The following is a 25,907-nucleotide window of genomic DNA, read 5'->3' as shown; positions in this document are numbered from 1 at the left end:
ACGCAGCTGCGTTTGCAATCAGTAGAAAGCAGGGGTGAGTCTTAAAGAATGTGAAAGACTCTGCTTGGCTGTGCATCTGCCACCTGCATGGCAGCTGATTCTCATACCTGCTCTGAGTGCTTTCATACAGTTTTGAGACTCTGGCCTTCAAGGTCCTTACCTCCTGGGCTCGGTCCCCAGGTTGCTGGGAGGTTGTTGGGAGGCCATCTGGGGAAGAATGTTAGGTGATTGGAAATAAGACTTTGAAGGATTTGCGGGATCATTTTTGCTTCCTGGGTATGAGGCCGGCAGATTGTTTGCCACATTCTGGGTGCCATTTCCCCCTGGTATATCGCAGAGGGCTAAAAACACCGTGGGCCTGCCGTGGCGGTGTTAACCCCAGGAAGGACGGACGGGGAACGGGCTGAAGGGGAGAGGTGCTTCTGAAGGTTTGACGTGATAGTCAAGGAAGAGAGAGACACAGCAGAGAGACAAGACTTTAAAAGCCCTACGCTGAATTTCAAATGTGAACTTGTGTGCTGTAACCTCACAGTAACAATGACTTTATTAGCCTTGGATATTAAGATGGATGTTAAAGGGTAATGCCGCTCGTCCAGCTCACTCACGAAGAAGACATTGATTCTTCTCTGAAAAGTCTTTATTTTATTTTGGTTTTTCCATACAGGATTTCTCTGTGTGGCCCTCGCTGTCCTGGAACTTGCTCTGTAGACTGGGCTGGCCTCGGCCTCAGAGCTCCAGCTGCCTCTTCCTCCTTAGTGCTGGGGTTGAAGGCACGCACCGCCACCGCCTGACATTGAGAAGTCTTTTAAAGTTTCATTTCCAGCTTTCGTCTTAGCCACTTCTGTTTACCGCTTCAGAAACCACGTACACAGTGTTCCCATTCTCTTTCTCCCTTTTAATGTTGAAGCTGTTCTCTTTCTAGTTGAATTTTGTTTGTTTTTATATTATACCTAGAACAAATGATTTATACAAATTACATGATTTCTCATTATACATATTTTATGTGAAATGTAGTTATTATTATTATTGTCATCATCTGCATCCATGGTTCTCAATCCACAGGTCGCAGCCTCTTTGACAAACCTCTATCTAAAAAACTATTTTCATTATGATTCATAATAGTCACAGCATTATAGTTATTAAGTAGCTTTTGAAAATATTTTATGGTTGGGAGTCACCACAACATGAGGGTTGAACTGTATTGAAGGGTCGAAGCATTAGGAAGGTTGAGAACTATTGGTCTACACAAAATAACTTATTTTCAAAGAGATCAAATAACTTGTGCCAGTGACACAGTAATCAGGGCTATAACAAGTTCTAGGGGATGCTACAACCTACTGTCTGCCCTATTATTTCTGATGAAGGGGGCACCATACATCAGAGCAGATTCCAAGTTTAACATTCATACGATGGAGGATGTTTGCCCCATCCTCTCACAATTTTATGATCACCACTCAAGACATAGAAGGTGATAAGGATGTGGATGTAATGATAAGTCAGCTCTAGTTTCTGTTTTCATGGGCCCCTCAGAGACTCCTTAGGAGTCAAGCAATTTTATCTGTTCTGTGTTGTGTTTGGCTATGAGGAAGGTGTGATTGAAAAAAAAAAACACTCTTACCAGAGAGCATGATATCTAATCTCTGCATTAAAACATAATCTATGGTGTGATGGGCAGTTTGGAAGCAAGAACAACCTATGTTGAAGACAGAACCCTGAGAAGCTGGACCAGCAGAGAAAACAGCTTCATGGAGAGAAAGAAAAGTTGGACATGGGAAGGCTTTGGATTGAAAGTAGGAGGAACAGGGTATTGGGTTACCCTGGAGACAAGAAGATAGCCTTGGGTGCTTATTAATTGCTGTCCTTGTGTGAATGGCTAGCTGAGATCCTGAGTGTCTAGGAAACACACAATTACACTAGATAGGATTTGCTTTTTTTTTTTAAGGGCTGCTATGTCTCCAATCTTTTTTTAAAGTAAATCACACACACACACACACACACACACACACACACACACACACACACACACAGGGTTATTAATCCTTACTGTTTGTCTCAAGCCATTACATCCTTCTGGTAGCCAAACTTGATGCCAGAGTGGCTCTGACCCTTCTGACTTCTGTTTCTAGCTTGTCCTTGGGCCATGAGAAGATTTAGTCCTCTGTGACCCTGATGATGACCCCACCCTGAGCCCCAAGCCTGATGCTATGACCCAAGCATTGCAACCAGTAAGGGAAACTGAGCTTCACCATCAGCAAAGGCCAGTAAACATCAAAATAGCCAAAGGTGGAGAGCCCGGCCTCCACTCCATCTATTCTGGTCATTAGAATGTCTGTGTCTGGAAATCAGAAGGGACCAGAGAAGTGCTTTTTTTTTTTTTTTAAATGTAGTATATTGCCTTGGTCATCACATTAACTATGAAATATAACTGTTAATTAGTGCTATTTTTAAAAGGCCTCAAGACTTGAAGAGGACACATAAGTCAAGAGTGAATATGTGAGAAATCTGGGCTTTGTCGGCTTCTCTTCCTTTGGTGCTTGCTTGCTCCTACACTCTTGAAAATCCTGAAACCTAAATACAGTTCCAATTAAAGCTCACCTTTGCTTTTCTATGTTTTTTTTTTCTACTTGTGGTGTGATTGTTAAAGAGACTCTGGACAAACTAGTGTGAAAGGCAAAGGAGGTGACACAATGGGACAATTGTCTATGCTCTAGGGAGGCACTGACCAGAACAGAAAGCCAGGCGCATCCATTCTCCTTGGGCATTGCCCTCTCTCTCACCGCCTCTTTCCTCTAGTGTGGGTATTAGATGTCTCCTGAAGGCCCCTGTGTTACCTAAAGACTGAGCCACAAGGTGTAGCTGTTGGAGATGAGGATCTGCTTAGGTCACGGGGGGCAGGATGAAGGGGATTATGGGACTGTTTCCTCCTTGTCAACTCTATTTTGCTTCTTGGCCCTGGGGTGAGCATGTGCCTCCTAGTTCCTGCTTCTTGGAGGGTGCTCATTGAGCTGTCTTCACCGTTCACTCCAGGGAAGAGGAAGACTGTGGGACATGAGGTGAAGATATTTATCAGGGACCAAACATTCCCAGAAGGACAAAGCCAACACACCTCAGTTTACACTGGAGGGAGGTGAAGTGCTACAGGGCATGTACCTAAGACGAAGAGCTAAGTAGACTTAGTGCAGCCACATGCTCCAAGCCTCATGGTTGCCTCTGTTATGACTCACAGACTTATCTCACCCACAATCAGATCAACACACGGTTTCTTATCTCTTTCCGTCTTCCACATTGTTGTTCCTAGTGTCTAGGACAGTGCCTTGTACTGAGTAACATTTGAAAAATGGATGCTGGATAAGTCTTTTAAAACTTGACTTTTAGGGAGTGAAACCTTCCCATGTGTCCCCAAAGGCCCCTGTTCCAAGGGCCTTACGGGACACTGAAGGGTTTCCTGGGCACTCAGAGCTCTGTGTCTTCTCTACTCCTGACCTATTCAAAACAGCTCTGCTGGGGTTTTTTGGTGTGTGCAGCCCTGTGTGGCTGTGCGTGTGTGTGTGTGTGTGTGTGTGTGTGTGTGTGTGTGTGTGTGTGTGTGTGCGTGTGTGTGTGTGAGGGGGTTTGGGTTGTATGAAACCTAATTTGTCTTTTTTATAGTATCCCATAAGATAAAAAATGTTCTGCATTGATCTCTACCCAGGAACTGTTCAAACTAAACTCTTTTCTCCTGCTCCTTCCACTTTCTTCCTCCTCCTCTTTCCTGTCATTCCCCCCTCCTCTTGTGGCTTACACCTTCTTTACTTCCCTCTCTCCTTCTTTTTTATCCTCCCTTCTTTCTTTCCCTCATCTCCCCCCCCCTTTTCTCTTCCACCACATAGATTGTGGGTATCGAACTCAAATCATCAGGCTTTTACAGCAGCACCTTTATCCACTGAATCACCCTGTCAGTCCTGAAAGTAGAGACCTTTAAAGAGTCCCTTTGATGGCTGGGTTTCAGGTCGTTCTCTAAGACCCCTGGTTTCCTAGGTTTGAATGTATACTGCTACTATGACACAGATTTACCCAAGCCCTACATTAGTCATACTGCAAAAGCACTTTGAAAACTTGATACCTGATACATATGTATTTAGTTAACTCTATTTTATTCCTATGCTTTTAAAAGAAAAATCTTTTTACTATAGATATAATACCCACCTTTGAAATGTTGCTATGTGCCATGCATTCAATTCTAAACTGAAAGGTTTTGTATTTTAAAATGCTCTTGATTCAGCCAGTGACGTAGACATCATACCATTTTATAAATAGAGAAACTGAAGCTCAAAGGGATAACTAACATGAGCCCCCAAATCCCACACTTGGTGAACACCTAAGCCACAGTGTAGGACAGGTACTTTTTTAACCTCAAGTCACTGTTATTGTCTGCACACCACGAACAGATGGCCCTTGGTTGCTGTACACTAAAACTTGTGTGGTCAATTAGCCTTACATACCTTGTGTCTTCCATATCCTTTGCCTGAGGTCTGAAGCTGCCCCTCTCCATGTGATTTATTACAGCTTCTGCCACACGTCTCTGCTGAACTCTCCATTTACTCTAAGAACAGCCTGCTGGATAGGCCAACACTTCATTTTGGGTACCCCTTTCTTTTTGTTCCTGGGATCTTGTTCAACCCATTAATCAGAATGTTGTCAATTCTCATGTGGTCTGAAATTATATTTGAATTTGCTTCCGTACATTATTTTCGTTTTCAAATTCTATTGATAACCCAGTGCTCCTTAGTCCTCTATTAATGTCTGATTATGACACTCTTTTGTAAGTTCGCAACATATCCTCTGCCCTAACATGCTTGAGAAACAGCAGCAGCTTTCTGGAATTTGTCCTGAGACTTGCTACAGCATAGGTTTTCGGCCTATATCTTAATTTTATTTCTCTTTCCTGTATTTTGGTGAGTTTTCTTATTAGCAATTGTCCATAGTTTTGGTGCCTGTCCTGGATCTCACTCTGTAGCCCAGGCTGGCCTTGAACTCACAGAGATCTGCCTGGCTCTGCCTCCTGAGTGCTGAGATTAAAGGTGTGTGCCACCACTGCCCGGCAGCCTGCTCTGTTTGTATAATCATTTTGAACCTGTCTTAATGATTTATTCTAGTAGATCCTTGCTCAAGAGCAACTTAGTCTCTGTAGCTCTCTCTGTCTCTCTGTTTCTGTCTGCCCCCTCCTTGCCCCACTCCTTTCTATCATGTGACTGACCATTGCCTGACCATCTCTTATCCAAACAGCTCCATCTGACAAAGTGAAAGAAAAGTAGCAATTGTCTTCTGGTATTACCATTTTCTAAACAGGCAGCTAACCTTTCTCTTTTTGTTTTATTGCTTGCAAGCACATTGAATATTAACAATTTTTTTTAAAGTCTGTGGTGGTTTGAATAAGAATGGCCCCCATAGGCTCATGTATTTGAATGTTCAGTCATCAGGGAGTGTAATTGTTGGAAAGGATTAGAAGGATTAGGAGGTGTGGTCTTATTGGAGAAAATGTGTCACTGGAGCTGGGCTTTTTTTTTTTTTTGGTTTTTTCGAGACAGGGTTTCTCTGTGCAGCTTTGCGCCTTTCCTGGAGCTCACTTGGTAGCCCAGGCTGGCCTCGAACTCACAGAGATCCACCCGGCTCTTGGAGCTGGGCTTTTCTTTGAGGTTTCAAAAGCCTAAGGCAAGCCTAGAGTTTCACTCTTTGTCTGCAGATCAGGATGTAGCTCTCAGCTACTTTTCCAGCACCATGCCTGCCTACATGCTGTCATACTCCCTACCATGATGATAATGGACTAAACCTCTAAAACTATAAGCAAGCCCCTAATTAAATCCTTTCTTTCATAAGAGTTGCCTTGGTCATAGTGTCTCTTCACAGGAACAGAACAGTGACTAAGACAAGGTCATAACTTACTTCTCTAATTACTAAACCCCTGTATTTCAGGAAAATACCACAAATGGCATTACCTTGGTTGATAATCTAACTTCTATTTCAGAGATTAAGGTCTATGGAAAGATGAAGAGGCAAGCAGTCATTGATAAACACTTACTTGGGTAACCAAAGAAGCGGGCTGGTATCAAAAGTTCCATGTTGCAGTTTTATGTATGCCCCAGACTTTATGGTGATGGAATTTCCTTTGTATTTTTGTCTAATCTAAACATCTAGAAACTTGGACCACATCAGTTATTAGGACATGCATCGATTATACATTATAACCTTATTTTAATATTTTGTTCAGAAGTAGATGCTAACTTATTGAGACTTCTTTCATCTCATCAAAATCTACCAGATAGTTTATTTCTATACTTTCCAAAACAAATAAACAAACAACAAAGTACCTTGTCATCAAGATCACTGATTCAGTTTCTTGATGATCTGTTTATTTCCCTTTGCTGTATCTTCACATCATAAACATTCACTTGTTCATACTAGTTCTTGCTTCATCTGGCCTAGGCAAAGTTTAGGGAGGCCTAATTATCAGGTTTGGAAAAGATATGGGGGAGGGGTGTGTGGGACAGCATGACGGTATCACAGATAATAAGGGACAGGTTCCAAAAGGAAAAATGGGTTGAGAGTGGACTGATTTCCCAAATTCTGCTCATCAGTTCTGTCTCCAACTTAAAAGCTATGGGTTTTACATTTGCTAAGAAAATGCACTTTTGACTTTATATAAAATAAGTATTCTGGCAGAAATGTTTGATCTACTCCTCTAACCCTGTTTATGAAGTTTGGTTGGCAAATAAAAAGTGTGTATCCTAGGGCTGTGGAGATAGGTCAGTCTATAAAGTGTTTGCTTCTTAAGGATGAAGACCCAAGTTTCGATCCCTAGCTCCCACATAAAAGGTGGGCACCTGGAATCCTATTGCTGGGGATGAGGTGGCAAGAGGATCTCAGCTGCTTGCTGCCTAGTTAGTCTGTGAGCTCCAGGTTCAATAAGGAGGTGACCAACAGAGGAAAACATATGACACCTCTGGTTTCCATATGCATTCACACACACACACACACACACACACACACACACACACACACACACACAGATACAATACATAATTTTAAAGTATGTACTAAAGTGTACAATGTGATGATGTGATGTACATATACATTGAGAAATTATTAGAGTTGAGTTAATAAACTCATTACCTTTTACATGTGTAGGAGAATACATAAAATTTACTCTCTTAGCAATCGTCATGTATGAAATATGCTATTGTTCACTATAATCACCATGTCTATGTTAGATAGCCAGGACTTCTTCATCTTAAGACTAGAATTCTATATCTTCTGACCACCATCTCCTCTTGATGAGAAAGGTTCTTGGTCACACTATCTTCCCTTAAAGAGAAGAAGACAATTGTATGATGGAGAAATTTGGTCTACCAGTTCCATTCAACTAAATTATGAAGAAATATAAAACAGGGGTATCTGACTTTATCTAGAGAAACTGGGTCTGGGGAGCTTTTAATGGGAAACAGAAACAAAAACATCTGAAGACTGTCTCATAGAAAGGGGATCTAGTTGCCAGTAGGAGACATTGAAACCTGCTGATTCAAACCAATGTCTACCTTTGAAGGTTTGATCTCATGTGATTCATTTAGTTATCAATCCAGATGTATTCAGTATTATGAAATATGTGTGATATGATTGCAAAGAGGAAGTGTTCTCAGGCTGATTACAATCTAGCTGGATCTTTCATTTGTCACAAATATGCAAATAGACCATGCTATGATATGCAACTGAGAGAGCTTTATCACATACTGCTTCTGCACTGATAGTCTGAACCCTGTCTTTCTCTGTGTGGGTTGAGAGTTTCATCTCTTCTGATGACTGAGGACCTTAGAGAAACATTTTCCAGGTTGTTGCTGATTCTCCCTTGTGTGGGAAAGAAAGGCTCAACTGTTGCCCAGGGAACCTATTGACATAAAAACATATTCTTGCAACTTGTAATAAAGGGAAGAAACTAAATTTCTTAGTGTATGCTCCAGTCTTGAAGTTGCAGCTCTGTTACTCATCTATTCCACTAACTGAGATGATCCTAGAAATGCCATCAGATGAAGGCAATGCATATCTCAGTACAGATGAGGGCAGTTTCCCTCCAGTATGCAGGGGCTCTCCAACAAATTCAACGGAACTACTGAAGATCTGGGTGACTTGGGGTTTCCCTTGGAAACCTGTGGTGTAACTGAGATTCAGTCATCAGCATTATAGTGATGTTAGTGGTGTTCCTTTTTAATTAAGAATCCCAAGTATTGTGGTTATGAGAGTTCCTGAGCATCCTGGAGCATCCTTACAAAATATCATTTCCTACAGCCTGCGACATTCCAGAAGAATTTAGGATGCTGTTTCATGCCATTTGCTGAGAGAGTCCTGTGACTAGAGGATGTCAAACTGCTTTAGGGACAAAGGATAAGGAAGGTCACAGCTGAGTATGTAAACTACTGCTAAAAGCTCTAGGCAGTAATTTTGAGGAATATGCAATTTTGTCTAAACTATAGTCCTGTCATTTTAAAAACAGAAATAATATTTTCTCAATGTGAACATTTAGAAGAGTAAGCAAGACTTTGTATGTCAACAGGCTATTACAATGCTTAACATATAGAAAGGACTCATCTTAATAATGTGTAGGGTCCCTTCTGATTTTATGAGTCCATTTAAGTCCTGGAAGTGGTATAGAGAATAGTCCTCTTTGCTAGTCTCATGATAATTCTGTCTTTCTTATGCATGCTTTTCTCCAGGCAAAGACACCATTTATTGCCTTGGAGTATTCTATATTTAAAGACATGACCAAAGGATCTGAAGTCAATGTGAGGAAAACTCAGGTAATGTTCAATATTTTCACCATGGAGTTGTGAATGAGCTCAATTGAAGATGATCTGATTTACTTTGTCTTCAGTACTAGGAATGCAATAACACCTCATTGTCTGCTGGGGTGTTAGGGTTTCTAACACCTCACTGTCTACTGGGGCATTAGGATTTATGTTTTGGCTTTGCTGTAAAGTTTCACATAGGGGCCTATGCACAGTTCTGCAAGAAGAGCCAACCAATTAGAGAACTTTGTTCCTAACTTCCTTCCACACATACAGCTGCAAACCTGCATTAGGGCTGAACTTGCCTTAGGCACAGCATTTATACTTAGAGAAGTCATTTCACCTCTCAAGGTCTTAGATTTCTTATCAGTGAAAAAGAAATGCTAATTAGGCAATCTTTAAAAACCCTTTTTAGTCATAAAAATAACAGGGTTATAGACATTGCCACCAGCACTTTTCCAGAATAAAGAGCAAATACCCTAAAGACTTAGAATCTAATTTTAAAGAGTTTTTTCTTTCTTTCTTTCTTTTTTAGCAGAGGTGTAGGAATACAGCAATGGAACACATACATTGAAAACTAATATGGAAAAATAAAGGTTATTAACTGAAGGTAGAAAAATTCCAAACTTGGACTACATCAACAATCTTGGTCAAATATATGTGAGGAATTTAAAAAGGGAAAATGGAAAGAGATACATAATGTGTCATGCAAATCCTAAATCATAAAAAGGTCTTCAAGACTGGCCTTGAACTCCAGATCCTCCTGCCTCTGTCTCCTTCAGCAAGTCCTACCAGCCTGTACCACCAGAACCCACATAGCTCCAGAGAAGCTAAGAAACAAGGACCTTAAGAGGGACTCATAGATCACCTTGGGAAGGAGAAATAGATGAGATCTTCATGAGTAAACTGGGGAGGAGAGGGGCAATAGAGGGGAGGGTATGGGAGATGAGAACATGAGGGAACAGGATGGTTGAGCTGGGGGAGGGTCAGAGTGAGAGAGTAGTGAAAGAGATACCTTGATAAAGGGAGACATCATGGGGTAAGGGAGAAACCTGGTGCTAGGAAATTCCCAGGAACCTGCAAAGACACTCCAAGATTAGACTACTAGCAAAAATGGAGAGGGTGACTGAACTGGCATATCCTGCTAATCAGATTGGTGAATACCCTAACTGTCATCATAGAACCCTCATCCAGTAACTGATGGAAGCAGATGCAGAGTTCCACAGCCAAGCACCAGGCCAAGCTCCAGGAATCCAGTCAAAGAGAGGAAAGAGGGACTCTATGAGGAAGGGGCATCAAGATCATGATGAGGAAACCTACAGAGACAAACAAACCAAACTAGTGGGAACTCATGAAATTTAGACCAACAGCTGTGGAGCCTCCATGGGACCGGACTAGGCCCTCTGCATAAACGAGACAGATGTGTAGCTTGATCTGCTTAAGGAACCCCCAGGCAGCAGGATCAGGATCCATCCCTGGTGCATAAGCTGGCTTTTTGGAGACCACTACCTGTGGTGGGACACCTCTCACAGCCTTGAGGCAGGGGGAGGAGCTTGGACCTGCCTCTACTGAATGGACCAGGCTCTGCTGACTCCCCATGGGAGGCCTCACCTTCTTGTGGGAGAGAATGGGTGGGTGGGGGGAAATTGGGGAGGAAAAGGCTAGAGGGGCAGGAGGAAGAAAGAAGGGTTTCTGTGATTGGTATGTAAAATGAATAAAAAATTTCTTAATAAAAAAACCCAAAAAACAAACAAAGACTACTCTTTAGAAATCAAAAATGCTGAAGACAGCACAGAGGCTTTGACTAAATTTCTTCATTGTTCAGTAGCATAGTTGGGATAAAAAGATATGAAGGTTTTTGGTTTTTTTCCCCCAAGATCACATACTTGATATTGGATGCTAGCATTGTATCAGTTAAGATGCTTCCAATTAGAAGAAACAGGAAATGCTTATTCTAAAGCATATACCACAATAACAGAATGCATTTTCTCCTACAACAGGAATTCCAGAGCTGGGGCAGGCAGTAAGCCAGGCACAGCCAAGAGAGACTCTTGTTATACCCAACTGCCAGATGTCAGCTTTAGCCTTGGGTTGCATCTTCCATGCTGTCCATATGCCTGGGCACTGTAGCTGTGGAATGATGATGATGATGATAAAATGATTTATTGATATTTTATTGCCAATTAAAAATTATTTCCTTCATTTATGGAATAGAAGTTTTATTCTTTGCCATAGGGTTCAGCTTCTGTGCTCAACCATGGATCAAACAAGTTACCAGGAAAGTATATCTGGATACTGGCTAATATAACCTGGGTACCTGACCAGAGCACTTGGCAGGGATTACTCTGATTGTCTATGGTTTTTAAAATCCACTTATGGAACATAGATGGGGTCAGTTATTCTGACTCATAACTACTGGAGAATGGCAAGGGTACAGCATACAAGGAAAGAGGGAAAAGGAATGGATACTGCATAAGCAATAAGAAGAATCGGCGACAGGGGCTAAGGATACCCTATATTTCATGTTCCATGACAATTGATTGCTATGAGTGGGAAGAAATATATTCTGGAGCAATAGAGTGCTTAAAAGGGCACCACATTCAAAACAGATACACGATTTTTCTCATTGCAAAATATTGCTGAAACAATCCAAACAAGTCCGGAGAGATAGTGCCATCTGCTATGACATCACAGGTGGATACAGCAGCACATTTCATCTTATGAAGTTGCCAGGGCAACGGAATCCAATTGTGATAGTAGGCTAAGGTGGAAGCATAGAAAATGACATTTTCCCCACTGAGAAAAGCAATTTAAACTGAAGCAGCAGTTGTTAGAGACTATTTCAGATTCTATGGGATAGAATAACCACAGAAAAGGTAAAATGCTGGTACCTCAATGTGTGCTTTTTTCACATTCGTAGATGAGTCAACATGATTACTAAATCCTTACAGAGTAGAACCTTCTATAATGGGAATGAGATGTTCATTTAAATCTTGTTGCATTCCTTTCAACAAGCCTCAGATCTGTTAGAGCCGAATCCCCCCCCCCCCATTAAATTCTGCCCATCTCTTCTAGCTCTTTTATGTCAACACTTCCTGTGTCCATATTCCACAGAACCTAGCACAGACTGGATAAATACAAATACTAAGTTGTTTAAAGATTGAATTTTATTCATGCCTCCACTACTAAATATAACTTCACTTCTTTTTCATAGTGATATAACCAAGCATGATAATGTAATGAAGACATAGCTTATAAAGCTGTGTGAGTTGTATTTAAGAAGTGTAACTTACACTGACTTTTTTCTTTTTTTTTTTTTTTTTTTTTTTTTTTTTTTTTTTTTGGTTTTTCGAGACAGGGTTTCTCTGCGTAGCTTTGCGCCTTTCCTGGAGCTCACTTGGTAGCCCAGGCTGGCCTCGAACTCAGAGAGATCCACCTGGCTCTGCCTCCCGAGTGCTGGGATTAAAGGCGTGCGCCACCACCGCCCGGCTTACACTGACTTTTTAATGGCTGAGATGTGACTTGGTGCAACTTGGTCTGCCTGAAGGACCAAGCTCCCACCCACCATCCTCACCCAAAAGTCCAGCATGTTCCTGAGGCTCAACACAAGCAATAAAAGAGATGTCTTGTTATCTAGTCCTCCAGAAAGCAAATAGTTTTTGGGTGACTTCTATATGCTGGCCACCCTTCTAGATGCAAGGATGGATGTGAAAGACTTCTGTGTGCAGATGAAGAGAAACGCCATGGACTCAATATCTCTCATGCTGGCATTTTCCTTATATCTCTGTAATGTCACTGTTCATGTCATTCTGTCTGCCAGGACACAACACCTCCCCATGTCAGATAGTTTATCAGTGCTACATCAGCAGAATGTTCTGGGGTTCAGAGTCAAAGTTCCAGAGTTCACGCTGACATTGACCTCTAAAACTTAAAGTTGAACCACGAAAAAGAAATCTTCAGGCAGTTTCATGTCTGTAATATGACTTCCAATTAATCTTGGCTTTTAAAAATGTTCATTATGGTTTAAAATTTTACAGTGATTATGCTTTAACATTTAAAACCAAAAGACTAAAGGAAAATACCATGTGTTGATATATTGTGCATCAAATAAAGCTTGCCTGAGGATCAGAGGACAGAGCCAGCCACTAGATTAAACATAGAAGCCAGGCAGTGGTGGCACACACCTTTAATACTAACACTCAAGAGGCAGAGATCCATGTGGATCTCTTTGAGTTCAAAACCACCCTGGACTATATGAGATTGATTCAGTTTAGGAGAGAAACAGCCAGGCAGTGGTGGCACACACCTTTAATCCCAGTACTTAGGAGTCACATGCCTTGCTACCAACATTTGGGAAGCACACACGCCATTAATCCCAGCACTAGGAAGGAAGTGAAATGGCTGGGTGGAGAAAGGCATATAAAGTGTGAGGAGACAGGAACAAGAGAAGCCTTTTGGCTGAGGACTCAGAGGCTTGCAGTCTGAGGATTCGTGGAGATAGGATCGCCCCTTCCATTCGGCCCAAGGATTCGGTAGTGGTGAGAAGTTTCTTTAGTGTCTTGTTCCTTTGTCTCTCTGGTCTTTCTTTCTTTTTTTAAACAAACATTTATAATCATTATTTTATATAGATATAGATATGTAAATACAACATTGAGTTTAGTGGTCCTTCAGAATTTTCCACTTATTTTTTTTTCTGAACATAAAGACAAGTTATAATTCCAAAGTCTCAGATCTTTCAGCATTTACCCCAATATCTGGCCCTGGGTTTTTATTATAAGACCTTTTAGAATTTGTGTCACAAAATCACATTTTAAGAAAATACATCTGTAGACACTCAGTTTCCACTGAGAATACAGGAGACTGAGACTAATATTATTCTTCCAAAAGAATGTTCTGTAAAACCATTATTTTTGTCTTTTCAAAGAACATACATCTGCACATATCTGGAGTGCATAGTGTGATAGTTCAGTGCATGCACAGAATGGAAAATAAGATCAGGGTAGTTAGTGCCAACAACCCAACATTTGTGTTTGGTGCATTTAAGTTTATCTCTCCATAATCTTTGTAAAAGGTTATTGAAAAGTATAGTCACTCTATGTGCAGAACACTGGGAGTGACTCCTTCTGTGGAACCTGTTTTGGCACTTGCTACCCAGATTTCTTCCATAATCTACCCACCCCACCATCCTTCTCATCCTCAAGTAATCACTGTTATTCTCCTTCTATTTTGAGTTCAACCTTTTTAACTTCTGATGATGATGGACAGCATGCTTGGGTTTCTGTGTCTGACTTGTTTCGTTTAACATGGTGTCCTGTAGTGTAATCAATCCACTTTCCTGCAATCAACAGGATCTATTTTTTCTCTATAGGAGGAGAATAATCCTCTATATGTGTGTATAAGAATTTATTTTTCTTCTTGTTCTTTAACTTTCACTTTTTTTATTCATTTGCCATGAAGTCTCACAATATAGTCCAGGCTGGTCTATAACTCATCATGCAGCTCTGACTGTTCCTGAACACACAGCAGTCCTCTTGCTTCAGTGATGAGATTATAGGCATGAGCTACCTTCCACATAACACATTTTTTTATCCATTTATCCATTTATCAGTTGATGGCTGCTGTAAATGGTATGCCAATAAATGTGTAAGAACAAATAACTCTTTGATATGCTAATTTTTAGCAAGAAAAAGTCTAAGAAACCCATATACATACAGACATTTATATACCCATTAAAAAGCCAATGAAAGCACAAAATCAGAAACCATAATATATAAGCAAAAGATCAGTATTGTTAAAAATTCCCAAAGAAAACAATATGAAACAAACAAACAAAATCTACAAAAATATCATTGAGTTCATTTTGTGTTTGCATTCTACTGCTGGGCATGGGGCCTGTCCTTAAGTGTGGTTTATATATCCGGTGAGACTTCACTGGAGAAAACTAATTTTTCCTTTGCAAGCATTGTCCATTTGGAGATAGCTTCTTGGTTAGAGATAAGAGGTTATGTTCACTTCCTCCACTCAGCTCGGGGACCCTGTCTTAGTTAGGGTTTCTATTGCTGTGAAGAGATACCACGATTATGGCAACTCTTATAAAAGAAAACATTTCACTGGGCTGACTGACAGTTCAGAGATTTAGTTCGTTACCATCATGTCAGGAAGCATGGCAGTGCACAGGCAAACATGGTACTGAAGAGGTAGCTGAAAGTTCTACATCTGAATCTGCAGGCAACAGAAAGAGAGCAACACTAAGCCTAGCTTGAGCTTCTGAAACATCAAAGTCCATCCCCCATGACACACTTCTTCCAACAAGGCCACATCTACTCCAACACGGCCACACCTCCAATAAACTACTCCTTATGAGTCTATGGGGCCATTTTCATTCAAACCACCACAGACCCCATCTTGCTTAAACCTGTGCAGGCCCTGTGCATGCTGCCACAGTCTCTGTGAGTCCATATGTGTGTCAGTCCTGCTGTGTCTGCAAGACACTGTTTCCTTGGTGTAATTCATTCCCTCTGGCTCTCAACTACTGTTCTCCTCTTCTGCATAGTTCCCTGAGCTCCAAGGGGAGGAGTCTGATGAAGACATCCCTGTAGCATGAATCTTAGAGGGTCTTATTAATAAAAGCAAACCTGAAGACAGGTAATGAGGTGAATGCTGGAAGATCAGAGAAGTACAGCAAGCCATAGCTTTCTTACCTCGCCAGTTCCTCAGCTGATCCTGTTTCCTCAGACTGGAAGCCTCTGTGTCCTTATCCAAAAGGATCTCAGCTGAACTGCTTCTTGAAAGCCTGAAAGCTTAACCAGCTCTAGTTCCTGGTCCTCATGCCTTATATACCTTTCTGCTTTCTGCCAACACTTCCTGGGATTAAAGGCATGAATCACCATGCCTGGCTGTTTCTGATGTGGCTTTAAACTCACAGAGATCCGGATGGATCTCTGCCTCCCAAGTGATAGGATTAAAGGTGTGAGTGTCACCATTTTCTGGATCTAGATCTAGTGGCTGTTGTGTTCTCTGACACCAGATAAGTTTATTAGGATTCACAATGGGGAACATAATATCACCACACATCCCACTTAGGAATGAATGTTCCAAAGACTCACTCTCTACACATTGTCTAGTTGTGGGTTTCTGTATCAGTTGCTATCTACTTCAGGGGAAAGTTTATATGATGATGGCTGAGCAAGATACTAATCTATGAGTATAGCAGAATGCCATTAGAGGTCATTTTATCACCATGTTCCTTTAGCAGAACAATAGTATTTGGTTGTCCCCGTAGGCCCATGGCCTATCTAGTCTAAGACTTTTGGTCACCAAAGCGGTATCAGGCATGGGTTCCATATCATGGAGTGAGCCTTACATCCAACCAGGTAGTGGTGGTTTGTTACTCACCCAGTGTTTGTGCCCCTGCTTCACCAGAGTATCACGCAGGCAGGTCAGCATTGCAGATTGCACGGTTTGGTTGCCTTTCTCCTCTTGGAGTGTGCAGAGCAACTTCTACTACCGTGAACACTGATCAGTAGGAACAAAGCCTCTAGTTAGGCCCCAGATCCATTCTCCACTTTAATGAGTAAGCATTGTCTTCAGCATTAGGGCCTTACCATTGGTTAGTAGAAAGCAATCAATAGCTTTGGCAATAGCTTGAGTTGTTTTGGGATTCCTATCCCCCCCCCTTGAGTTGAGTTACAACTCAATTAAATGTAACCCATTTCTGGTACTGGAGGTTTCACTTGGTGGTGAAAACTGTCTAGTTGGGGCTTTGTCTCTCCTGTTATTTGGTGACTTCAGTTAGATTTCCTTTATCTTTATATGTATTTTAAGAATCTTCAGACCAGAGGAGATTCAAGATGGTGGTGGTCACTGGGGCTCTTGATGCCTCAGGGCTGCCTCTGAGGAGCCTGAGAGACCCACGGAGGCTTCAAGGGGAGACACAATGGCAGAGGATGAGTCTGCAAAATACACAGTCTCTCTGGAATGACTAAAAAAGCCATGTCTTATGGGAAGATGCTTTTAAAAATTGCTTTCATGGACTTTGAAAAAAAAAAGATGGTGGAACAGAATGGCACGTGTGTGTGGCCGAGAAGTGGAACTAGAGATGCACGGTGGTGACAGGCATGGGATCATGGCCGTGGTGGACAAAGGAGCATGTTGTTGTCAAGTAGGGCGAGTCCCCAGCTGCTGGGAGGACTGACACTTGCCCTGTTAAGAGGAGGAGAGCTCAGGGCCCTGCCGCTTCTTGAGAGCTGCAAACATGATAGTTATGCCCAGGATATTGGCAGGGCGGGCCAGTTCAGAGCCAGAGTAGTGGACAGAAGTCTGGAACTCAAGTAGGTCCTGCCCCTGGATGAGCTGCCCAACCACACTACCACCCTGACTCTGAGCAGCAACGAGATGTCAGAGATGAAGGATGGTTCGTTTTCTGGATTAAGTCTCCTAGAAAGATTTTGTTGGTCCATGCAGCCACCGAGCCAAAAGAGACTGTTGATATATGTGATCTGTGCTGTTGGTGGAAGCCATGTTGAGGTCTGTGGTCTGTGGGAGTCCAACTTGCACCTTTTTAAGGGTTCTTAGGAGGAAGAGAGAGAGTAAGAAAATATCAGATAAAAAGAGAGACCTAGATGATGAGAAGAAAGACAGAAACACAGGATAGCTTCAGGAGAGCCTGGATCAATATCCAACAGCCTTGTCCTTTATTGAAAAGGGCTTTTTATAATATGCCAAGGGGAGAGGCAAAAGACCTCTCCTTTACAAGATCAAATCACATCATATAGTCAAGTGTAGACCCTTCCAAACACCTGGTAAACACGCCCATGGTCAAATCATCTCCTTACACAGCCCTGCTAGGTAAAGCAAACTCAGATTCTCTGACCCTGAGTAAGTTCTCACTAGGAAACCTCTGTGGGCTCCCACATGGGCTGTCTATGATCTGTACTGACTCCAGAAACCATGCTGATGTCCACAATCTGTGCTTCCACTGGAAACATGTGGAAGTTCATGATCCGTGCTACCACAGGCAGCTTTTCTGGTGGTGTTGATGACTGTAGACTCATAACAGAATGAGAGACTTTGAAGGCTTCTGGGACAACCTCTCCCTACCTTCAAAAAATGGGTAAAGAAAAAGAAAATAGAAAAGAAACAGTCCAGACAGAAAGTTATTGAGGAAAGTCTTTAAAAACTGTGATGCTGAAATAAATGTAGGTCTACATAGTTGATGGCTTCTGGCTGGGAGGTGAAGAAGGACTCAGTGTTCTTTAAGGTGCTGGCCACTGGGAGTTTGACCATGTTCCAATGAGTATATGGGTCACACAAACTGGATTTGGTGGTTTCTTTTCTTTTCTTATTTGGGGGACGGTGCAAATGTGGGAGGATGGACCTGGGAGGTGAGTGTGATTGGGGTGCACTGTATGAAATTCCCAAATAATTAATAAGAATATTATGCTGCATTGGGAGAATCTTCCACTGTAGTAGGTTTCCAAATGGTTTCTCAAATGACCCTGAGTTTAGTTTTCCCTTCTCATATTCCTACCCCTGCCTTATCCCTCCCTTTCCTGCTCCTCTCCATTAATCCTCTCACTCCAGACCTCCTACCCCCAGTCTCTATGTAACTATCAGTTCTATTCCTTTTCCTTGGAAGATCCTCCCCTCTCCCTAGTCCTTTATTCTATACCTAACCTATCTGATTACATAGATTGTAGCATGCCTATTGAAGGCTTAAAAGCTGACATCCACACATAAACAAATACCTACCATATTCGTCTTTGGGGTCTGGGTTACCACACTCAAGATGTCTTTTTTCCTAGCTCTATCCATTTACCTGTGAATGTTATAATTTCATTTTTATAACATCTGAATAATATTCCATTGTGTGAATGTACTTCATTTTCCTTATTCATTCAGTGTTGATGGATATCTAGGTTTCCAATTTCTGGCAGTTATGAATAGGGCAACAATGAACACGGATGAGCAAATATCTCTGAAGCAGGCTGTAGAGTCCTTTGGATATATGCCCAAGAGTGGTATAGCTGGATCTGGAGGTGAATCTACTCCCAGCTCCCAAGGTAACATCACACTGATTTCCATAGTGGTTGTACAAGTTTGCACTCCCAACAGCAGTGAATAAGTGTTCCTTTTCCCCCATATCCTACCCAGCATGAGCTGTCATTTGTTTGATTTATCTTGACCATTCTGACTAGTGTAAGCTAAAATCTCAAAGTAGTTTTGATTTGCACTTCCCTGTTGACTAAGGTTGTTAAATATTTCTTTGTTTCTCACTCATTTGTGTTTCATCTTTTGAGAACTCTGTTTAGTTCTGTACTCCATTTTTTATAATTGGGTTGTTTTCTTATTGTTCAAAATTTTGAGTTCTTTTTAGATTTTAGATATTAACCCTTTTTTGGATCTGTAATTGGCAAACATTTTTTCCCATTCAAGAGGCTGCCACTTTGTCCAAAGGAAGGTATCCTTTGCTATATAGAAACTTTTCAATTTCATGAAGTCCCATTTATTAATTATTGGTCTTAGTTTCTGTGCTTATTGGTGTCCTATTCAGAAATTCTATCCATATGCCAATGAGTTCAAGGCTATTCCCCACTTTTTCTTCTATCAGATTCAGGATATCAAGCCTTGTTGAGGTTCTTGATCTATTTGGATTTGAGTTTTATGTAGGGTGATAAATATGAATCTATTTGAATTCGTCTACATATAGCCATCTATGCTGACTAGCACTATTTGTTGAAGATTCTGTCTATTTTTCCCCAGTGTGTTTCTGGCTTTTTCATCAAAAATCAGATATCCATACGTGTTTGAACTTATATCTAGGTCTTCAATTAATGTCTATTGATCAACATTTCTGTTTTTATAATAGTAACATGCTATTTTTATTAATATAGCTCTGTAGTACAACTTGAAATTGGGAATGTTAATACCCCTAGCAATTCTTTTATTATTCAGGATTACCTTGGTGGTTTGTTTGTTTGTCTTGTGTATGTATGTATGTATGTATTTATGTATGTATGTGTGTGTTTACATATAAAGCTGAAAAGTGTCCTTTCAATGAAGAATTTTGTTGGAATTATGATGGGGATTTTGTTGAATCTGTAGAATGCTTTTGGTAAGATGGCCATTTTCACTATATTAATTCTACTGATCCACCAGCATGGGAGATCTTATAGATCTTTCTGTCTTCTGGTATTTTCTTCAGTTTCTTTCTTCAATGCTGTAAAATTTATATTGTACATGTCTTTAACTTGCTCGGTTAGAATAATCCCATGTTATTGTTTTTGAGGCTACTTTGAAAAGTATTGTTTCTATGATTTCTTTCTCAGTGTTTGTCATCTGCATATGGGAAGGCAACTGGTTTTTGAAAAATACAAACTCTTGACTAACTCCTGATCCCAAGGAACAATAAATTTAAACACTTTTCATGCTTTTCACAGATAATAATGTTAGATTAATTAAACTGGTGGGCACTGAGGTAAAAGAAAACTTTAGTCTCTGCTGCTAAAACACTGTCTCCAAGGGATCACTGAAGAAGAAGGCCTGGAAAGATTGCAGGAGCCAGAAGAATAGGAGGGTTGCTGTGAGACTGTGTCTCCTAAGAATTTTAAAGAAGCTACATCCATGAAGTCTCATCAACATGTCTGTCTAAAAAGTCCTGAACAAGGACAACACTGGTAGTCATCCTAACTCGGAAGGGGGGAATCTCATGAGGCCTCAGCCCCAGACCAAGAACTACAGGCAACTGGAGAATGCTGAGATGGGGAGAAATGGTCTCACCCAGGAAAGAGCCCTAAGTACCAAGTGGTCAGCCCTGCAAACACAGATACAAGTAACACTATATGGACTGAGCAGGTGGTATTTATGTAATATGCAGATTTAGTAATATACTATCTATAATATGTCATATGTAACATGTAATATGCATATGTAACAACAATTTTAAAAAGAGGTCATGAATTTAAGAGAAAGAATAAAGTGAGTGTATGGGAGGAACTGGAGAGAGGAAAGAGAAGGGGAAGTGATGTAAATTATATTATAATTTAAAAAAATTATTTAAAAAAATCAATCACCTCTAAAATATCTGTACAAAAAAAAAGATAACCACCTTCTCACCATCAAGAGATAAAGCAATCAATAGAATCAAATTCATAAAAATCAGTTAGCTATTATTATTACCATAAGTACTGTGGAGAAAATATCAACAACATATATAAATAGTTTGGAATGCCTGAGTAGAAAATTTGAATGAAAAAAAATCACACCATTCGAAATCCTGAATTAAAATGATGGTGACAGAGATGGTAAAGAACTTGAGTGAATTTTCCAGAATAGTTGATACACTGGGGGAAACCATCAGTTGACCTGAGGAAAATGCCCAACTCAAACACAAAGAGAAATAAAGAAGGAATGACAAAATAGTGTAGGAAGTGAGAGGACAGCAAACGACCCCACATTTGTGTAAGTGGGTCATGCCCAACAGAAGGAAGAATTAGGCAGAAGGCTAATAAGAACAAAGTGTAAAAGTGACAGTTTTACTGTGGAAATCGAAGAATTCTATACTCCTATCCCAGCAATGATAGCACAAATAGATTTTTGATGCCAGTCAGCATAGAGAAGATATACGCAACATAATCCACAAGATTGACAGAACTGACCTTATCAGATCGCTCTACTCAAGAAACCTCAGAATACACGTCATTTTCAAATGCAGGTACAAGCCAACCAAGATGAAGCCTTGGGGGGCAGGACATACAATGCACATCAACAAATTTAAATGAATTAAAATCATAGAAACGCTAATTTTCTCATTAGGTTGAAATTGACCTAGAGATCAATAGGAAAATATTTTTATAACCGGGAGAAAATGGAAATTAAACATCACAGTTTTAAGCAGCCTCGGGGTCAAAGAGCAAGAAACAATGCAGATGCAAAATGCTGAAATGTGAATGAAAATACAGATAACATATTTAGATTTATGTGGTACAGCTAACACACAACTAGAAGGGAAATTTGTGGCATTAAATGTCTGCACATGGCTGGAAAAGTCTCTGGTCAATCATCTAGGTGTCTAAAGGTCCTAAGAAGAGGAGAACACACTCCATCCAAAGATAATGGAAAGAAATAAAACACACAGGACCAGAAGCTGTGAATCACAGATAAGTTAACAGAGGAAACTGTGGAGTGGAAAGCTGGTTCGTGGAGATGACTCCTAATTACTCAGGCAGATAACAAGGAAGCCACACGTAAATGATGCTGGCATCATCTCTGTAACTTACACAAATGTTAGATTAGATGATAAGGGGAGATGTGAGCAAACACCTATCAGCAAGGCAGTTTACACCAGCCGGTTGTTTCAGTTTGGATGAGCGATGACAAAGTGACAAAAGACTTTTGTAGGAGATTGGACTATTCTGTGTCTTGACTGGCATACTGGCTTAATCCACATCTTGATTATAGCATGCATACACTCCTATATGTGTTTGTCAAAGCTCATAGGACTATATACTGCAAAGGCTGATTATTTCGATATAAATTAGCTTCTGAAGTTTAAGCTGGTGTGACTGTTTTTTAAATCATCTTTGATGCGTGTAACCATCAGATCTAACCTTTGTACTTTTTCTGTAATTTAGTGATAAAAATACAGTAGGCATCAAAACATTTACTTAAATGTTTTGGATTAGAGATTGGAAGAGGCCCTGCAGACATAATTACTTCCTGCAATGTGGAATGTTGAACTTTCCCCTGGAGTAGATAAAGCACATTCTGAGTAAATTATTGAAGATTAGAAAGCAGAAATAATAGACTTTTAAAATATACTCTTATTTTTATGTTTTTTTTTTTTTGAGATAGGGTTTCTCTGTGTAGCCCTGGCTGCCCTGGAATTCTCTCTGTAGTCCAGGGTATCCTCAAACTGAGAGATACACCTGACTCTGCCTCCTGAGTGCTAGGATTAAAGGCATGGTGCCACCACTGCCCGTCCTATAATTTTTAATCTAAATATTTTTAATTAATAAACTAAGAAATTCTAATGAGAAGAGGAACAATCAAAAACAAAAGTCAGCAACACACCCCTTTTGACTGGATTGCCCACTCATGGGCATCTCGAAAGGCAGCTTCTATTTTGAAGCGAAGACCACAAGACAAAGATCTATTAACAAGTGTGTGCAACTTATCTCTTATGGGTCTGATTCATGATCATGTGTTACTGTTCGTAAGAGGAAAGGTTCAGACTCCCACAAGGGAATGACTGAAAGAGACTAGCTAAGCTACATATACGCCTTGTCACAGGAGGCTTGATAAAGCCTTGTGTGGGCTCATAGAAAATTAGCCATTCAAAATTAAGAAATCAGGTGAAAATTAGTACTTAAAAACATTTTAGATTTTATTATTTTATGTGTATGAATGTTTTCCCTACATGAATGTATATGTACTATTTGGCCAACTAGTGCCTACAAAGATTAAAAGAGGGTGTTGGATCCCCTGGGACTTGAGTTCCAGACAGTTTTGAGCCCCCATGTGGTTCTGAGAATCAAACCCATGTCCCTTGCAAGAGCAACAACTGCTTTGAAATGCTGATCCATCTCTCCAGTCCCCATATTTTTATTTTGAATGAAACATCATCTTGTTGATATAAGTTCACTCAGGAACTTCAGAAACTACTCCGAATCCTTGGCAATCTTCTTGTTTTTCTCATGGCATGGCATTCACTCTTCCTGCATGGGCACCATCTGTGCCTTTCATTTTCTTTTTAGCTTACCTTATAAGACTTCCTCAGATACCTCCATTTTCATGGTCTGTATATCATTGACACCCTCAATCTTTTGTTGGAATTTCTACAGTTCGGACACTTATGAAAGAGAGGACAAAGCTTCTGGGGTAATGCCTTTAAGACATCAGTGCATCCACTCCAGCAAGAATGGGCCAGCACCCGAAACCCCCTAATGTGCAGTGAAAATCAGACATGCCTTCAAATTAGAAGAGTCTACTCCAGAGTCTGATCTTCAGGACAGTGGCCATTTTTATGATTCTGATAACCCTTGATCCGTATCCCACTAACAAATTAACAAATTGTCAAGTCAACTCTGCAAATTGAAGAAACTTTCTTACTCTTTTTGCATTCAAGTCATAATTCCCCTATAATTCCTACAAATTGATGGTTTTTTTTAGTGCGCACACACACACACACACACATATATACACACACATATATATCTATGTATATCTGTCTATCTATCTATCTATCTATCTATCTATCTATCTATCTATCTATCTATCTATCATCTATTCAATCAATGTGGGTAGGTATAAGAAATAATAGTTTCTTTCCCCCTAGAACAAAATATGATTTCTTCCTTAGGCTAATGCTGCCAACTGATTTAACTTTGTCATGTGAGGGTTTCTTAGTTGATTAAGGGTAAACACCATCACTTTATACTTTCTGCCTAACCTTTTTTTTTTTTTTTTTTTAAATCCAATATAGCATTTCAGTTTCTGGGGAGTCCTCAGAGCCTCATGACAATGACATAATTGTAGACATGCCATAGTCCCCATGGACACTCCCAATTCCTCTGTTACATTCATGCTCTCCTTGGAGATATGAGAAGCATATTGTTTCCTAGAATCAACACTCCTGTAAATGGGTAATGAAGCTTAGAATCTGCCTCTGCTACATCAGCCTGGGAGCCTCTCACAGCATCTCCTTTCTACCTTTGTAACCACAGTGGTGTGGGAAATCCCATGGGTGCTTGCTGCTGTCCAGTACAAGCAGAAAGCCTAGAAGAGCCCCCCCCCCCAACCTCCTTCCAAAGCATCCTGATTTCTCTCTGTAATTACTTTGGAGTGGAACTCAGTGTAAGGATTGGACCTCACAGGTTGTCGTGAAGATTAAGACCGACTGCTACCTACTGTTTGTGTTTACTAAAGTGCGTAGAGCAGATTTTTTGACACATTTTCAGCCTGATATGCATATAATGTAATAATAACCATACCTAGATTAGCTACCTTTTACTTTTATGGGAGAGAATTACATTAAGATTCAAAAATTGTTCAGATGTATTGAAAAGTAGATTCATTTTTTTTTTTTTTTTTTTTTTACAAATACAAGTATTGCGTGGATACCTTAGCCTCTAACAACTAAAGTGTTCTACTTTATATGTCTACACATCCTGGAGGAAGGAGGGCCTGATAGGTGGATCCAAGCATACACAGGTACAGACTCCAGTGAACACACAGTGTCAATTACCATTAGTTGCTGTGATCATTATGAGAATAGCACACTTGGGAAGAGAAGCCCAGAGGACCATGGCACTCTGAGGCATCCACTTCTGTTTTCCTCTCAGTCCCAGTTCCACCAGTCTATGGCATCCTTTCTTCAACTCTATTTTGTGTAGCCTGTTACTGAGAACAAGGTGAGTGTCAAGATAAGCTTCCCCTTAAGGACAGGCTCAACCAATCTTGTCTGCTGTTACTGCTAAATTTAGATGAAGAATGTTGTTTTAAGGACTCTGTTACTTGATAACAAATTGGAGCAAGGGGATAAGGTATTTGACCAGACATCCTTCCCAAAGGATAAACTTCTGTCTGCTGTTTGCCTTCTTAATTAAAAACAGCAATTAAGGAAATGTTAATGCCTCAAGATGTAACTTGTCCCTGCAGGTGTTTATAGTCCAGGGGTACATCTGGTCACTTTGAGTACTGGTTATATATATACACTTCTAAGACCTAGGAGAGCAATTGTTTGAGAATAGAATGCCTTTCTGCTTGGGTAAACTCTGAGAGTAAGGACCGGCTCAGTGAAGCAAGAGCCCCTCTGGTCGGAAGTGGCTGGCTGTTCTTGTTCATTCTGTTCTTTCAAAGTCTCAGTACTGTGCATCATCACAGCTGGTACTTTCCTGGTCCTCTGTGGTGCTCCACTTTAAATCCTGATCTTTCCTATGACTAATAGACCTGTGCAAAGAACCTGTAACACTGTGAATTTGTGAATGTTAAAAGTGTCAGTAAAAACAGTGGAAAGGGGGGCGGGGACGACAACAAGACAGAATATTCATTAAAAATAATTCTTCCTTTACTTTGGCACTGGTTAAAAACTGTGTC

At 40.6% G+C, this 25,907-nt stretch overlaps 1 long non-coding RNA gene across 2 annotated transcripts in view; it reads left to right on the top strand.

Moving 5' to 3' along the window:
- Positions 1-11,470: 11,470 nt before the first annotated feature.
- The window catches only part of LOC121827312 (uncharacterized), a 51,206-nt gene continuing 36,769 nt past the window's right edge, over positions 11,471-25,907 (top strand). The window contains exon 1 of one of the 2 annotated variants that reach the window (XR_006069542.2): positions 11,471-11,689. This is a non-coding gene — a long non-coding RNA (uncharacterized LOC121827312). The remainder of the gene's footprint in view (positions 11,690-25,907) is intronic. The other variant, XR_013049248.1, reaches the window with a different exon arrangement.

Source organism: Peromyscus maniculatus, chromosome 2, assembly GCF_049852395.1.
Source record: "Peromyscus maniculatus bairdii isolate BWxNUB_F1_BW_parent chromosome 2, HU_Pman_BW_mat_3.1, whole genome shotgun sequence".
In the NCBI taxonomy this organism is placed as follows: domain Eukaryota; kingdom Metazoa; phylum Chordata; class Mammalia; order Rodentia; family Cricetidae; genus Peromyscus; species Peromyscus maniculatus.
This window is presented reverse-complemented; position numbering and strand designations above follow the sequence as displayed.